This window comes from Sinohyriopsis cumingii, chromosome 9 (assembly GCF_028554795.1).
Source record: "Sinohyriopsis cumingii isolate HCF-2022 chromosome 9, ASM2855479v2, whole genome shotgun sequence".
Lineage (NCBI taxonomy): Eukaryota > Metazoa > Mollusca > Bivalvia > Unionida > Unionidae > Sinohyriopsis > Sinohyriopsis cumingii.
This window is the reverse complement of record NC_142969.1, coordinates 63,966,809-63,986,105: the sequence shown is the minus strand read 5'-3', so window position 1 is coordinate 63,986,105 and position 19,297 is coordinate 63,966,809.

Genomic DNA, 19,297 nt, shown 5'->3' with positions numbered 1-19,297 from the left:
GCTTCACATTTTGACTCTTATATGCTACCATAGATTCGATCTCCTAGTCCTTGACCATCAAAGTAATCATGTGATCTAACTCTTGTATAACACATTGGACATTATCAGACAACAAACTGGCTAAACAATTTGTTAAAGTGATATAAATTTTAAGAAGATATTGATTCTATCTGAGAACATAGGTTAAGGATATTATTTTGAAACAGTAATATTCATGGGTTTATTTATAAAATAGTGTACTCGTCAGCAATCCTGACATTTTCCCAAAATAAACTGGTGATACAGAACTAGTAACCTATGGTCATATAGTATCTATAAGTACACGATATGTGGTGCAATAGATGAAATAAATACCTACCGAAAAGTTCAAATATCGAGATACCATAGAACCAATATCGTCGGAAGCTCGGCCACACCATATTGTTTTTTCAACAGGGGCTCATATGGCTGCTTACAACTGACCTGATACATGTACTATTAGTCATTATTTCCTCTGACCCTTGTCACCCCATTTTTGATATTTGGATATTTATGTTGGAGTGTAGGGACCCTACACCCCAATATAACTGTCCAAATCTCACAAATGGGGTGGCAATGGTTGGAGGAAACTCGGACTAATGTACTATATAATAACTAATATATAGCACATGTGTGACAGGTCAATTGTAAGTAATAATACGAGCCCCCGGCGGCACGATTTACCCAAATACACCCAAATACTGCCCAAATACACCCAAATACTGTCCACAAACAAGCACGTGATACATTTACAACTAAAGAGATTTTAAAGTCATTGCAAAGTTAAGTTCTGGATTACACCTTCGACATTTAGATACAATTAGCCACTGTGTGGTCAAATTTTTTCTTTTGGTAATTTGCTGTTTATTTCTCTTAGAAAAGATATATACTCTGATGATCAATGTATATATATATATATATATATATATATATATATATATATATATATATATATATACTTCTGAAGACCTCCCAAAAATATTTATTTAAATGCTACTAAAACATGCCGATACCATCAAAATGCTCTCAAATATATATAAATATACCTAAATGTACTCGGATGTTTCTATTCTATCTCACAACTTCCGTCTTTATTTTCATAGGCCTGATAATTATTTCTTTATTCGCGTTAATTCAAGTTGTATTTTCCGCTGCTGAGTTCGTTCGGCAGTTTGTTTCGTTCTATTTTATGCAATCTCCGACAATTTAGATAATTATCTGATAATTGACAGTCATGGGCTGAATTAATGACATCAACCTTGGTTCTTTCGAGTTCTCTGTCGCAACGGATAAGCAATTGTTTTGTGAAAGGCACAATACTGTACTGCGCCTTTTTGGTAATTTTTGACGCTGTAAAGGTGACTACATGCATATACGGGTGTAAGTGTAAAGTCAAATTAGAATAAAAAAATGTTATGTTTTATCTTTTATTAAAGTGGCGAAAATACATTAAAATATCAGTTATTTCTTAAATACAGATGTATCTGTCATACAACTAGCAATAAAATCCGTTACAACCTTATATAATTTATTTCACAATGCAGTAATTAATTATGTACTAGTGCATGTTACAAAATGTTTATTAACGGTGCTTTATGTATGTTGCCCGTTCAGCTCTTGGTCTTTTCCGTTGTCCCGGATTTCATCCGGCAGTTTGTTTCGGTCGCTTGCACTTGTATGTTCCATCTGATGAATGGACATAGCTGGACTCAGCTACTGTGGCGATCGGAGCAGCAATAAATTTCTTGAAATTTTTTTCTTTCTCCGTTACACTCTTTGAGTGCCAGCTTGTTTCTCCAAAAGAAAAGAAAAAGATTGACCAAAAAGCCTGTAGTTACCAGCACCATACAAAGCTCGACGTAGGTCTATGATCTGCGTTTTTGTAACGGAAGATAATCTGTCTACAAGTTCTGGGAGCTTTAGCTGTTTCCAATCAGTGGCTTGTTTTAAGCAATTATTTAGGGACTCTGCATTGTTATTGGTCCATAACTTAGAAATGATATTTTCTTTTAATGGTTGGTAAATATGTTTTTAAATGTTACCTTTGAAATTTGTTTCATTGTAAGTTTTAAATCTCGGATATTTATCGAAATAGACAGAGGTTGTCTTCTCGCTTTGAAAACTCGAGGTTGTCTTTACTAAAAACTAATCCGTTTTTGTATTCACTGAAGATTATATTTATAATCTTCTCCCTCTCTTCTTCATCAGAACCAGTTTTTAGAAGAAAATGCCTAATGTTATCTTTCAGAAGTTTTGTACGCAGCATATAATTTGATTTGGGAAAATTGTTTGTTAAAGAATTTCGTATTGCTTTCTTATCATCTGTGCCAAATGTCAAATTATGTGAGTCTAGTTTTTCTCTAACATGGGGGAAAAATGTTGACAAGTACACTGCTCACCATCCCTGAAGACCAAGAGGTCCTAGAAAAATTGGAAATTGCATAGATTTTCTGCTAACGATGCTTCTGTTTTTATAACACATTGTTGTTACAAACACTTAACCAAGATTAAACGTTCTGTCGATGCAGATCACATTGCCTTCCTCCCCCAAACAGTTTTATTTTTAAGTCTAATATTTGATGGTCATTGTACATAATTATAATTGGTTGTTTGTCTTTCGTAATAGTAACAACCTGGACGAAAGTGTTGTCGTGTAGCTCTCCGATTATTGTCAATATCTCGTCCGCAATATTGTTTCCAGGCACCCTCAGACGTATTTTCTTTGTGTTGTCTCTGTAGATTTTATCCTGGAGTTGGCGACCTGATTTAGGGGCCATGAAACTGTCATCATCAGCCATCTTGCTTACCACTTCAGTCGCCTTCTTCCTCCCCACTCTTTCGTATGCCATTTGAAGCATACGTGGATCAGTTCTTGTGTACGATTCACCACTTTTTGAGTTTCCATGCGGATGGTTTGAATTTGATTTCTTTACACCTGAATACTCAATCAACGCGAGGGTTTTTAAATGGCTAAGCCATTCGGGTGATTCAGTTACAGTAGTAACTCTCTTCCTGTAGCTCTCATCGTCTTTTAGTTTAGTGTAGTAGCGATGAAGAGTTAATATATATGTGGGTTGAGGATCAACTGAAACATGTCATTTTTTCCCCACGATCTTTTTCAGGCAAAAATGACAATTTTTTTTGAAAATATTTTTAATTTGTTTTCCTTAGTTACAACGAATACCTGGTTCACAGTGGTGCCCGAGTTAGAGTCCCATGGCCCACAGTCATCGGGAAAGTCGTTCCGTTTTCCCCCTTCATTCTGTTGATGCCTCACTACAACGTGAACATTGCTTTTGTGTCCCAAAGGTACTCTTTCTGCTGACTGGCGCATCTTCACTTAAAAGCGTTTTAAATAGTTCGTCATTTTCCAAGAACCTGTTTCCTGGATTTTCCTAACTTGTTGGCGCTCAATACTCGGTGGTACAATGGCAAGGGACTGTTCTTTTTCTTTGGCAAAATATATATCTGCTTCACTATCACTGTCCGTATCAGTTAAATCTTGAAGATTATCTAAGTTGTTCGATGACGAAATTTCACCTTCCAGTGATATTAATGATGCATTAGAGCAATCAACACCTTTTGGGGTGTAGACTCCCTGTAGATGCCACTGAACTGGAAGATGAAAGCCTGCGTTTGTGGCTAATACCATATTCAACAGTATTGTCATCCGTTGATGGATACGCTATCATATGTACTGCATGAATAACAGCTGCGAAGTGATTGACGGTGTACCACTTTTCCGGTCCTGGTGTTGGTACATCTCCACTCTTGTACCAAAGGATTGCTAGCTGCCGTCTGTTCTCAAAATGTCCAGGTGGTTTGAATTCGGTGTTCAAAGTTTTGTAGGCGATATCATTTGTCCCGTCTGCGTATGGGTATATCACTCTCATTTTCATGTTAACAGCATCTGCCAAAGCTATAATTGTCCACGCATTGGTGAATTTTCCGATGACGGCATAGTCCAGACAAGACTGTGCGTATCTGCTAGAAAGCAGTTGTATTTGAGGTCTCTGTGGATGCAGCATGTATTGTTCCCCACTTGTAAGAAGTTTTATACAAGTGTGGTACCTTAGTTTCACTGACATGGTTTCGTTACCACAAAGCAAGATAGAGACGGCATTGAAGAGGCAGTCTCCATCAGCGCTTGTCGTCAAGGGGATTCCATTTATGTGGTCGACGTAATTGTCCATCACCTCTGCAGCGACTGGATCAACGTCTGGCAAATAAGACGCTGGCTCTTCTGGAATTTGTAATTTCACTTTGAACATTAGCTCTCGCTTAACAGCGTCCTTTAGTTTCTCTATGTTCTTTGATGCCGCCGCCTAGAGAGAAAAGAAAACCGCATTAAAATAGTCGATAAATACTGGACTTAGTGCAGATTTTGAGTTTGTTCAGACATTAGTAATATGCATGAAACGCGAATAGCATCGAGATATGCTGTATCATCCCAAAACGGCTTGGGTAGACGCATGTATCAAGGATATGAAGATCGATAGCGTTCTATGAGAAGGCGTTATGCGCACTGACAGACAAATGAAGAGGTACTCAATAAGATACCTACACATATTATATACTGTTGTATAGCTTGAAATCTCCGCTTCACATCTATAGTTTTAGCCTAGAAATACGTGGTACATCACAAAACGGCATGGTTAGATGAACGTAGCCTGTATATAAAAATATTTAAATTCGCAAGCGAAAATGAAAAAAAATACAAACATTTTTATTTTGCATCTGTACAAATATTTTTTGGCACAGATGGCTTTAAAGTAATTAGAAACTTATCAATTGCTGTCAAATTTATCCAAATCGGTGGTTGTTTACAACCCATATCGAACATGCCTATAGGGTAGTGAAGTGCTACTGTAATCCGATTCACACGTGTTATCGCGTGTTACAACCACAAGTAGCTGATTATACACGCGTTACATCAATTACCATTGCGGCGCTACAAAGACAGTTAAAATGATTTACAACAAATATATAAAATTTAAGGTGGTCCCCTGTTGTTGTTTGTCAAAATCATCTTGCGAGAAAGCCAAGTCAATATACTCGATGGAAATAACGATGTTGACTCTAAAACTCCTGGGCTAGCATCGCACATTTGTGTAGTGATTTGTATATATATTGTATATGTATCCTATTTAGATGCACACAAAAAACCCGAAAATTAAACTAAATCTATTATATCTTTTTATCTCTTTATCTTTTTTCATGTTAGTTCTATGTATAAATTGTAAAGGAAAAAAATTAAAGAGATTTTAATCTCTTTTACGTTTCTTTTTGTTTATATGCATGTATTAAAAGAGTTTTGATATTCTGTATCAATTTATTCATTAGTCATCTCTTTATACTACACATCTCAAATTGTGGATTCATGTACTGATAGCTAAGTAATATGCATTGGGAAACCTTTAGCACTTTCATGCATGTAAAACCGATACGTATTAAATTCAAAATTGTTGAACATAAAAAGCAGGGCCCAGGTACCTAGTCCCGGGTAGACAAATGTGTAGCAAATTCTTAACAAGATATACTATAGAAAGTAGTCCAGTACAATACTATCCAAGTTTTGTTTGACAAAAGACGCTTTTAAATAATAACACTAACTTAATACAACGGTGAGTGGCAATAGACATTGAAAAAATTGGGCAATATAACAGTATGGTATTACAATAATTTTAAAACAGTATTATCACAGAAAGTGCTATAACAATATACACATGTGAATGAATGTATGCCTCATCTGATGTGAAGACTACATTTCATCATGCTATAAACTTAAACTGGTGCGATTGATTTGCAATGTCGTGTGATCAGGTTGTATCATAAGTATATCACACATTTAGTTTAATATAAAGAAATAGAAACATTAGACAAATTAAATTAACAAAATACACACATAATTAGGGATCTATACCAAAAATGCATTGCGAAAAGATAGTTGTCTTTGCGTGTTCTAACCTAAGTAATTTAATTATTACAAATTTTAAAGTAAATGCTGATACTTACATTCTGCAGACGATGCATGGCCATCAGGTAGTCTAACTCATTACCATCCAATGTACGACACGAAACGCATACGTATTCCATCCAGATCAATATTTCCCCACATTTTCAAGTCATCGTCTGAAATTTATTGGCATTTGTTATCATACCAATTCTTACACAATGAACATTTAACACAGTCACTTGAACAATTTGATTTGCATCCACCACATGGAAACCTGGCTCAACGTTTTTCTTTTACTGAAATTAGCCACGATTCACTTATAAATCACCAATACAGAATAAAGAGAACATGAAATGTGCAGTATTTAAGCTTTGTTTCGAATGAGAGAGGAGGTGATGAAACTTAATGATTATATACCTTGCATGTGATTGCTTGTAGCTAACAATAATGTTTCTTACTGATGGTCTAGCAGTTTATAAATGATAAAAAATACAAAACTTGAAACTCGTCCTATTTCCAAAGAAAACATGCCGGCAATTGTCAGTACCCAATATGAAGTCAAAAACAATTCGAGGCTGATTTTAGCAGTTTGCTGGTGAACATATAATAATTGAGTAAACGAGAGCTTGCCGCTTGATCACGTTTATTGGCATTTTCTTTCTTTGGTTTCTTTTTGTAATCCTCGACAAGAAGCACTTGCATTTGCTGATCCTGTTCGGCAATTCCTTTCATTTCATTTTATGCGATTGCCGACAACATACCTGCTATTGTTCACATTTTCTAATATTTATAATTAATTCCTGCCCAAGGGCCTAGTTATATTTCTGCTATTCAACTTGTACCAAGAGGCCATTACTCAATAATCGCATGAAAAAGAAAACAATAAGAATTGTCTAATATGTTCTAATTTGCACTTATGTGATAGTGCGGTTTTTTATTTTTGCATTTTTTTTTCATTAGATGACATAATTACTTTATTCGTTTTATATCAGTAAACAGTCGGAATTGTTCCTCATAACGTGAAATTTAGTTTGGTTCGAAAGAAATTTATTTGAACATGTGGCTCTGATTTGGTATATAAATATAACATGGAAATGAGACAGTAATGAGACAGCAAAGTCAAAGAATCAGTTGGAAACGATCAGACACCAAGTTATAAATAGATTCGTTAACTTTATCAACACTGGTGCTGAATTGGATTTTTTCCTTAGCATTTTTCTATATAATATGTATATAGAAAAATGCTAGGGAAAAATCCAATTCAGCATGCATCCAAGGATTTAAGCCAAAGGTAACAATTTTTGCACATGTATCATGTATATATATATATATATATATATATATATATATATATATATATATATATATCTGTGTCTGTGTGTGTGTGTGTGTGTGTGTGTGATCAGAGTCTAATTTTGTTAAGCAGAAATAAACATCAAGTAAATAAAAGAAAAAAATTTAAGAAAAAACAACACAAAAATATCAGAGAGTTGGAGCAGGAACACATAAGTCTTTGAATGTTTCGAACAAAGAGCCGGGGGGGGGGGGAACACACTCGAGGCCAATGGCTAATTATGTCTAAATGTTGAAGGTGTGTCCACAAATAAAAATTAACATTATTGTAGAATATAGATATCTAAGTATTAAGTATGCAAATTTGGGACATATATATGTCGTCCCGGACTATGTCAATAATTTCCGAGCAAATGGTAATTGGAGATGTACGAAACGTTTCGTACAACGAATTTCTAATTGCTTTAGTCATTTAAAGTATTCATTTTTTACTTAACTTGGCAATGAATTTAATTAATTTTGTTAGTAGTAAAAATGTATCAGTTGCTTGTCTCTGGACAGTATTTGGGCAGTATTTGGGTGTATTTGTGCAGTATTTGGGTATATTTGGGCAGTATTTGGGTGTATTTAGCTATATTTGGGTAAATCGTGTCACCCACGAGCCCCTGTGGGTTTTTCATTTTTTTTTAACCAGTCTTCGAAAACTAATAATGGTTATAAACTTAAAGTGGATTAATCGGAAAGAAATGTAATTGCCAGTACTCAAATAAAATGTAATTTATATCTTAGTAACTGTGTCAGGAGATTTTATTACTTAACCACGAAAACTGATAACGGTCATAAATGGGTATGAGGCGTATAACGTATTCAATTCTAATTTTAAAAAGTGTCTATTAAAAAACGTACAAAGAATTCATAGATACGGTTATAATAATACTAATAATAATAATAAAACTATAGCGAAATAACCATGCAATTCAATCAATCCACGAAAATTGATAACGCCACTAATGGCGGTCTAATTTGAAATAGCTCTTTAAAAATGTTAACAGCAAACAAAATAAAATGTAATTACGAGCTCTGAAATGAAACGTACAATGAATTATTGGTAACGGTTAAAGTATATACACTACCGGTCTGATAGCATAATACTACATTTCTAGCAGCAGAAGTCTCAATGTCAACGTTGTTTTTTAAAAACCACAATGTCCAATGAAAACAAAAGTTTCAACCAAACCATTTGCATATTTGCATAACTATTTAATGACTGGCAGAATTTCTCCATTATCCCAAGTGATTATATTCAATAATAATAATAATAATAATAATAATGAGGACTTTGTATAGCGCCTAATCTTTAGCGGCTCTAAGCGCTTTACAACTTTAGACAACACCTATAAGATAAAAGAAACATATAATGATATGATTACAAAAATAAACACAATGAAATTAGAAAACATTAAAAAACATGCTGATTGTCATGTCTTGGTATGAAGTTATTTTATTGTTAGCAGCCTTATGTATCTTTCTTCTTTACCTAATAAATGTTACTTCACTTAAACAGATAAGACTACTTAGGGAGATAGTTTGTTTGCTACAATTTTGTATAGGTCCTATATCGTTTGGCTATTTCTTCTGCCTTTAATTACGAATTATTATAGTACAAATCTGGTTTCACTTTTTGACATAATCCGGGCTCTATGAGTATTTATAGAATTTGTAGAATCAATGTTCTTCTTGATTTTTTTGTTATATTGTTATAATTTTTTTTTTTTTTTTTTTTTTTTTTTTGTTTTGTTTCAGCATACATTGTGACTCTATTATTGGGTTCCAGTATATTATCTATCTGGTAACTTAGATAACAAGAATGCATGATTTACTTGCAATTCACAGCCAATAATGCACTGTATCATTATATAGCACACCTGGTCTATGTACAAAGGTATATTCTGTATTGCTGTAACAACACTTCTATTCAAGGTTGTAACAACACTTCGATTCAAGGTGTGAAATACACAGGTAAGGATGGACATTTCTCATCTAAATATGTTTGTCTGATTAAGACCTCAGATGAGTTTGATAATGATATAGAGCCATGCAAACTAACAAGATGATCATGCAACTGATGGCAGAGTGAGTTACTACTCTAGAGACTGCATTTCTGATCTGATAGTATTCAGACTTGGAATTTATGCTTTGTAATGTTAAGATCTCTGATTGGTTTGATAATGAATTACTTCCACACATACTGCTTATGTCTGAGGTGGGCAAACTTTCCAGTGCAAGTGCCGCATAAACAAATATACACCTTGTCGCGGGCCGCATAGTTCATTAAGTAAAATGATTAATATTTGAAATAGCAAAAACAAAAGGTTTTTCTAAATAACATCATAATTAATTTTCAGTTGTTAATATGTTGTTAATATTTGAAAACTTCAACTTAAACTTCAAAGAAGCACATTTATTTGATAAACAGAGTAACATAAACAAACAAAGTCAGTGCGAATGATGGCTTGTTCCTAGGCCGCATGAAAACCCTTGGCGGACCGCATGAAAACCCTTGGTGGGCCGCATGCGGCCAGCGGGCCGTGGTTTGCCCACCCCTGGCTTAGGTCATCTTGCATCTGATTGGCTGACCATGTTACTGCTGTGGAGGCCAAAATTGCTGTTTACATATTAAAGCAAGGGAAGTAATCTGTGCTTATGCAGGTCTATTGAGAATTACGTTTTCGGTTGGGAACATAGTTCTTTGTAAAATATGTAAAAATGTTAAAAGATGATTTTAGCATGATGGATTCATGAATTTTATTCAAAAAGTTATGTAAGTGAGCAAACATTTACACAATATGCTTTAAAATGAATAATCTGTAATTGAAAGTTGAAGAGAACATAAAATGAAAACAAAACAAAAATGAAAGGAAATAAAACTCTGTAGGTATATAAAGTTATATTTTATATATTAAGTTCATTGGAAGTTATTCGAGTTTGCAAAATGTTGGGAATGATTTTGCTTGATTGTGCTGTTTGAAGCAGAGAGGATTCGTTTCTGAATTTCTGAATACAAACCAGTAACCTCATTTCCAAACAAACCTTAAAAGCCACTGAACATCTTAAAATGGTATTAGTATATTAAAATGCCTCAAACATGTGTTGGTTTTGTGTTACCTGTATTTATGGCATTTTATATGTTAAATATTATTAGTCACATTTTTTATATTTATAGCTAGTATTTTTAGCCCTTAATAAAAAGGTACTTATAGTTAGTTCATGCAACCATAGCTAACTTTTGAATTATAGTTGTTGTGGTGGAATGATTTTAACAAAATCTTGTTCCAACTAAACAATCCAATTTTGTTAGCATCAAACCAGAAACACACATTTGGTTAGGCAAAATAGACAATGTAGCAACTACACATCCCAAATTTTTCTTTCCACTTCACAGTTTCTCTTGAATTTGCTTTTACTAGCTTAAATATGTCAGTTACCAGGTGAGCACTATCTTATAATGATTTCGTGTTTCTTTAAAGTTAGAATGTTGGTTGCATATCAAGAGCTGAATGGAAATCATATTATACCATGGGTCATTAATCTTAAGTAGCCATGCTTCAAACACACGATTTATACATCATATTTAAACTATCTTTCGCACTTGTGTCCTACTTTATAATGACTATTTCAGGTTTCTACTATACGAAACAAGGTCATGCATGACAGTGAAATGAAGCTTTCTGATGCAGATAGGATGAGTTTCATACAACAAATCATACAGTTATTAGAAGATCCTGTCTGTCTGATGTCATTGGGGGATTGTAAAGCTGCAGTTAGCAACATCCACAAGGTATAATATGTCCATTTGTAAAGCAAGTTTATCTGAAATCCCTGTATCTTTAGATATTGAGGTATCTCAGCATAGAGGAAAATTCAGTTTCTGTACCTTTATGTAATACTTTGATGATGGTTCATTGTGGTAATGTGACAGGGGGAAGGTTTAGTGGATATGATGATGGGCCATTGTGGTAATGTGAATTGTGGTAATGCAAAAGAGGGGAAAGTGTAGAGGATATGATGATGGGCCATTGTGGTAATGTGAATTGTGGTAATGCAAAAGAGAGGGAAAGTTTAGAGGATGTGATGATGGTTCATTGTGCTCAGGCTCCCCCCCCCCCCAATAAAATATATGTGTTTCCAGTCAGCCGACTGTCCATGTTTCCTGTTGTCAACCCTAGCACTGCCACCCTACCACCCAGGGTAAAAAAAAGATCTCTGAATTGATTTTTACATCTAATTGAGCTGGTTTTGCACAGTACCCAAAGTGCTTATTATGTTATATATATATATATATATATATATATATATACTAATCATTATAATTTATATAACAGTTTTTTTATTAAAAGAATCCAAATTACCTACCCTAAATTTAAAACTATTACAATATGAAAAACACATATCTTTTATGGTCTAATGCCTCAGAGAGGAAAGAAGTTTAGAGGATGTGGCCATGGTGCATTGTGGTACTGCCACAGAGGGGAAAGTTTAGAGGATTTGATGATGGTTCATTGTGGTATCACTGTATTGAAGAAAATTTAGTTTTTGTACCAGTATGTATTATCTAGATGATGGTTCATTGTAGTAATGACACAGAGAGGAAAGTTTAGAGTATATAATGATGGTTCATTGTGGCACTGCCACAGAGGGGTCAGTTTAGGGGATGTGATAATGGTTAATTGTGGTACCACCACAGAGGGGTCAGTTTAGGGGATGTGATAATGGTTCATTGTGGTACTGTCAGAGATGAAAGTTTAGAGGATGTGATAATGGTTCATTGTGGTACTGTCAGAGAGGAAGGTTTAGAGGATGTGATAATGGTTCATTGTGGTACTGTCAGAGAGGAAGGTTTAGAGGATGTGATAATGGTTCATTGTGGTACTGTCAGAGAGGAAAGTTTAGAGGATGTGATAATGGTTCATTGTGGTACCGCCACAGAGAGGAAGGTTTAGAGGATGTGATAATGGTTCATTGTGGTACTGTCAGAGAGGAAAGTTTAGAGGATGTGATAATGGTTCATTGTGGTACTGTCAGAGAGGAAGGTTTAGAGGATGTGATAATGGTTCATTGTGGTACTGTCAGAGAGGAAAGGTTAGAGGATGTGATAATGGTTCATTGTGGTACTGTCATGAGGAAAGTTTAGAGGATGTGATAACGGTTCATTGTGGTACCGCCACAGAGAGGAAGGTTTAGAGGATGTGATAATGGTTCATTGTGGTACTGTCATGAGGAAAGTTTAGAGGATGTGATAATGGTTCATTGTGGTACCGCCACAGAGAGGAAGGTTTAGAGGATGTGATAATGGTTCATTGTGGTACCGCCACAGAGAGGAAGGTTTAGAGGATGTGATAATGGTTCATTGTGGTACTGTCAGAGATGAAAGTTTAGAGGATGTGATAATGGTTCATTGTGGTACTGTCAGAGAGGAAAGTTTAGAGGATGTGATAATGGTTCGTTGTGGTACTGTCATGAGGAAAGTTTAGAGGATGTGATAATGGTTCATTGTGGTACCTCCACAGAGAGGAAAGTTTAGGGGATGTGATAATGGTTCATTGTGGTACTGTCAGAGATGAAAGTTTAGAGGATGTGATAATGGTTCATTGTGGTACCACCACAGAGGGGTCAGTTTAGAGGATGTAATAATGGTTCATTTTGGTACAAACCACAGAGAGGATAGTTTAGAGGATGTGATAATGATTCATTGTGGTACCACCACAGAGAGGAAAGATTAGAGGATGTGATAATGGTTCATTAAGGTACCACCACAGAGAGGAAAGTTTAGAGGATGTGATAATAGTTCATTAAGGTACCACCACAGAGAGGAAAGTTTAGAGGATGTGATAATAGTTCATTGTGGTACCACCACAGAGAGGAAAGTTTAGAGGATGTGATAATGGTTCATTGTGGTACCGCCACAGAGAGGAAGATTTAGAGGATGTGATAATGGTTCATTGTGGTACCGCCACAGAGAGGAAGGTTTAAAGGATGTGATAATGGTTCATTGTGGTACTGTCAGAGATGAAAGTTTAGAGGATGTGATAATGGTTCATTGTGGTACTGTCAGAGAGGAAAGTTTAGAGGATGTGATAATGGTTCATTGGGGTACCACCACAGAGAGGAAAGTTTAGAGGATGTGATAATGGTTCATTGTGGTACTGTCAGAGAGGAAAGTTTAGAGGATGTGATAATGGTTCATTGTGGGAAGAGAATTGATAAGTATAAACAAATCATTCTTAATCCAAAGGTTTCTAGTTACTAGCTCTCACCACCATTAACATAGGCTGACATTATATATAGCTAAATAAACTGTGAAGCTGAAAGTACCTGCTTTGTTCTACTTTTAGTCTTTTTGTTGATGCTTACACTAGTGTCTGAATGTACATTGACCATTTCAATGCCATGCTATTGTTAAGCATTGTATATTTAGGGATTTTTAGTATCTTTGACTATTTCTTTTACTGGATATTTGTCTTAAATGTAAAATGTATTTCTATTTCCATTTTTCTTCATGCTTTGATCACCTTGCCCTCTATGGCAAGGTAATAGTATGGCTGTCATCATCATGTGTTATCCCTCATCCATCTATCAACAGTCTTTTTAACATGAAACATTACACACATATTCATCCCAAGGTCTAGCTAACACTAGAGGAAGTTGGTGTATCTTGGACATCCAGTATGGCCACCATAACGGTTATTTTGGAAATCGTTTTGTTGCTATGCCTCCAGAACATATGGTCCTGTCAGCATGAGGGTTTGTTTAAAAGACTTCTTATGATAAACTAAACTGAAAATGTTGTTGGTTAGAAACTCAAATTGCTGTGATGTCTAGTTGGGGCTAATTGGTTGTTATCTTGAATATCTTGTTATTGATGTTTCTTGTAAATGGAATGTCATATTGGCATGCAGTTTTCACCAGAAGACTTCATATAAAGTCTAATTGGTCTTCAGTGCAAGTGTTGCTGATCTGACCTCAAAGATGGCTACAATGTTGGACATTTAAGTAAATATTTTACTAACTAGAAAAAATATAAATAAATAATTACTGAGTAAAATATGAGTGCTTAGTAATACATTTACTAATTAAAATATTTACTAATTAGTGATAATTTTACGAAGTAATTTTAATTAAATATAGTAGTCATTAATTCTGAGTAAATGGGTAAAAGTATGTTGATGACAAATTTTTTAATGAGCAGATAGTTCCCAGAAAGTAAATGTTTTACTTATCACAGTATGATCCTAAATGTAGATTTAACAGAGGCTGTTTTTGCATCAAATTTTAATACATGTCATGGGCAAATATATACCTGTGAACAATGTGTAACAGTATTTGTTAAAGAGATTGATATGCCAGAATTTGCAACACTGAATATATATATATATATATATATATATATATATATATATATATATATATATATATATATATATGACCCATTCCGGATTTAAATTTTCTAGCCATACATTTAATACAGAGATAGGTTTATGTGAAAGTGTCATTGCTTCAGAGAAATACTATCGTAGCATGATGTGCAGATCAATATCATGAATTGTTTGCTTGTACCTTAGAGAATATGTTTTGATATACTTTGCAATGTTTGTAAATCAATAGAACAGTACTATAGATTTATGCCATCACAAAGTTAGATCTGTTATGTTATATTGTTTATATACCATTATTTTAGTTAGGCAAGAAACTACTTAATGTCTGGCATTTATGTTGAAAGATGTATTGGGCTTTATGCAGTACTGACCTCATGTGTACATATTATTGTATTATTTGTCATTGCCCAAGTTACAGAAATATATATTCTTGAATATGGAAAAATTTAATTAGGTAACTTCTAGAGATATATGGTTGCAGATATATATATATATATATATATATATATATATATATATATATAGAGAGAGAGAGAGAGAGAGAGAGAGAGAGAGAGAGAGAACACAATTAGTAATGTTGCAATTGCTTTAGCTTCTGAACAGCTTTTCATTACCATATGTGTCTATTGAATTCTGCACAGTATGGTGCCAAAGTTGATGGTATCCTAATGGTACCAGACTTCCGCTTAGAATCTGTGCAGTTTGGAGCCCTTTACATATTTAAAGAACATTTGCATCACAAGAATAGTATATTTGCATCAGAATGCCAGGATGTTTCCAGTATGGTAAAGCAGTACAATAATAATGCTGAAAAATATTTGCCTTAGGATAGCTCTTCCATCAGTATGATTGCAGTCTAAATCATTCATTTAAATCAGGCTTTATTTATGCTGTATTCAATATAATTGCAGTCTGTTTTCAGCCATTTAAATTAGTCTTTATTTATGCTGGAATCAGTATGGTTGCAGTATGTTTCAGCCATTTGAATTAGTCTTTGTTATGTTGCCATCAGTAGGATTGCAGTGTGTTTCAAAGTCATTTAAATTAATCTTTTTTATGTCACCAGCAGTATGATTGCAGTATGTTTCAGTCGTTTAAATTAGTCATTATTTATGCTGGAATCAGTATGATTGCAGGTTGTCTCAGTCATTTGAATTAGTCTTTTTAAAGTTGCCATCATTATGATTGCAATATGTTTCAGCCATTTAAATTATTCTTTATTTGTGCTGGAATCAGTATGATTGCAGTGTGTTTCAGTCCTTTAAAATAATTTTTTATGTCACCGCAGTATGATTGCAGTATGTTTCAGTTATTTAAATTTGTCTTTTTTATGTTGCCATCAGTATGATTGTTATGCTGGAATCAGTATGATTGCAGGTTGTTTCAGTCATTTAAGTTAATCTTTTAAATGTTGCCATTGGTATGAGTGCAGTATGTTTCAGTTATTTAAATTAGTTTTTTTTATATTGCTATTAGTATGATTGGAGTATGATTCAGTCATTTAAATTGGTCTTTTTATGTTGCCATCATTATCATTGCAGTATTTTTCAGTCATTTAAATTAGTCTTTATTTGTGCTGGAATCAGTATGCTTGCAGTGTGTTTCAGTCCTTTAAATTAGCTTTATTTATGCTGGAATCAGTATGAGTGCAGTATGTTTCAGTCATTTATATTAGTCTGTATTTGTGCTGGAATCTGTATGATTGCAGTATGTTTCAGTCATCTAAATAAGACCTTATTTATCCTGGAATAAGTAGGATTGCAGTGTTTTCAGTCATTTAGGTTAGTCTTTGTTATGTTGCCATCAGTATAAGTGCAGTATGTTTCAGTCCTTTAAATTAGCCTTTTTGTGATACCATCAGTATGATTGCAGTATGTTTCAGTTATTTAAATTAGGCTTTATTTATGCCGGCATCAATATAAGGGCAGTAGGTTTCAGTCATCTTAATTAGTCTTTTTATATTACCATCAGTATGATTATGATTTCTGTATGTTTCAGTCATTTAAATTATTTTCTTTTGGTTGCCATCAGTATCATTGCAGTATGTTTCATTCATTTATATTAGTCATTATTTATTCACCACTCCGGTGGCCTAGTGGTTAGAGCGTCTGCCTCAGATGCGGGCGGTCGTGAGTTTGATCCCCGACTGAGTCAAACCAAAGACTTACAAAAATGGTACTAACAGCTGCCTTGCTTGGCGCTCAGCATTAAGAGCTTAGTTTTAGGACTGGTCAGTCTGTTGTCAGGATAATGTGACTGGGTGGGACATCATGCTACATGTCTGCAGCATGATGCCCCAGTATTAGACATCACTATAAACTGCCACATTGCAGACATCCTAGCGATATGACTGAAAAATTGTTAAAGCTACGTTAAAAATCCAAATCATATCACATCACTGTATTTATTCAGGAATAAAATTAGTCTTTATTTATGCAGGAATCAGTATGATTGCAGCATGTTTCAGTCATTTAAATTAGACTTTCTATGTTGCGATCAGTATGTATGATTGCAGTTGTTTCAGTAATTTAGGTTAGTCTTTGTTATGCTGCCATCAGTATAAGTGCATTGTGTTTGAGTCATTTAAATTAGTCTATTTTATGTTGCCATCAGTATGATTGCAGTATATTTAAGTCATTTAAATGAGGCTTTATTATGCTGGAATCAGTATGATTGTTGTATGTTTCAGTCATTTAAATTAGGCTTGATTTATGCTGGAATCAGTATGATTTTTGTATGTTTCAGCCATTTAAATTAGTCTTTATTTATGCAGGACTGATTTCTGCATATGATTGCAGTTTTTCAGTCATTTAAATTAGGCTTTTTATGTTGCCGTCAGTATGATTGCAGTATGTTTCAGTCATTTAAAGGATTCTTTATTTATGCAGGAATCAGTATGATTGCAGTATGTCTCAGTCACTTAAATTAGTCTTTTTAAAGTTGCCGTCAGTATCATTGCAGTATGTCTCAGTCACTTAAATTAGTCTTTTTAAAGTTGCCGTCAGTATCATTGCAGTATGTCTCAGTCACTTAAATTAGTCTTTTTAAAGTTGCCGTCAGTATCATTGCAGTATGTCTCAGTCACTTAAATTAGTCTTTTTAAAGTTACCATCAGTATCATTGCAGTATGTCTCAGTCACTTAAATTAGTCTTTTTAAAGTTGCCGTCAGTATCATTGCAGTATGTCTCAGTCACTTAAATTAGTCTTTTTAAAATTGCCGTCAGTATCATTGCAGTATGTTTCAGTCACTTAAATTAGTCTTCATTTATGTTGGAATCAACTTGTAGCATAGTATCAGAATAGGAAAGATTCCAGAAATCCAGGCTGACCAACATAAAGATGAAGTATTCAGTATAAGCAATCTTTAACAGTCAATATTTTCAAATATGCAAGAAAATCTTAACATCTTTTTCCTTGTGGATTATGCTATCTGATTGGCCCTAAATGAAAATAGTGCTGATCTTACATCCAATATGGCCACAATGATCATATCTCCTGAATGAAAGGTTGTATTGGCAAAGGGTATTAACTGAAAGACTTCATATGATGTCTGGTTGGTCCTGAATAAAGAATTGTGTCAATCTTACAGTCAATATGGCCACAAAACTTCCAAATGATACTAAGTTACTAAGACTGATATTCTGAAAATGAGTTCCAAGTTTGTTTTGAATTACCTGAATTAGATGAATGTTTCTATTGGATTTGATATGATAGGTCCAAGACTTTTATGCCAGCTGCATCTGATATTGCTAATAGTATTCCATATGTATGTAATCACATTTTGAGAACAAATCATGTTCCATAATCTTGGGAATCTAATGCCACCATATAAATTGGATCACAAGAGAACGTAAACAGTTATAGAAAACAAAATTTATTCTTCCATCCCTTTCCAAATTACTGGAAAAGCATGTACATTTATTTTATGTACTATTTCAACAATCACAATCTATTTCCTGAAAATAATCTGGCATTGAAAAGATCATTGTGGAGTACCAAAATGTTTTATCTTAGGGCCCTTGTTATCTTTTTCATAAATTACTGGCTCTAAAAATAGGAGATGCAGTCTCATCAACTTACACACATGCTGATGATACTACATTGTTTGATGCACAAAGTAATGAAGCTGAAGTTGAGAAATATGTTCAAGCTGCTTTCATTACAGACTTCAAATATGGTGCAAGGAAAATAGTATGATCCTCAATAAGGACAAAACAAAAGTCATGCTGATAAATACACAGAACGAAAGACCACGGTTGCAAACTGATATGCTCTTTGTTCTCTATATAAGTAAGCATTGTTTTGAAAATGACTTGTTTTGATAAAACTCTTGGAATACTTAAAGAAAATAACATTCAGTTGTGTCTTCATATAAATTACATTTCAAGGAACTTAAACTCTTATCTATGGCTCCTAAATAAAATCAAGATCTTTATTAATTTCTATTACAGTACAGAGTTATATTTTTTCAAGGTTACATTCAACAGCACCTTGACTATTGTAATGCAATTTGGAGAACACATAAGCAACAGATAAGAGAAGCATTTCCAGGAAAGGGCGTGTAAAATAATTCTTGATCAGTAGATAGACAGTGTT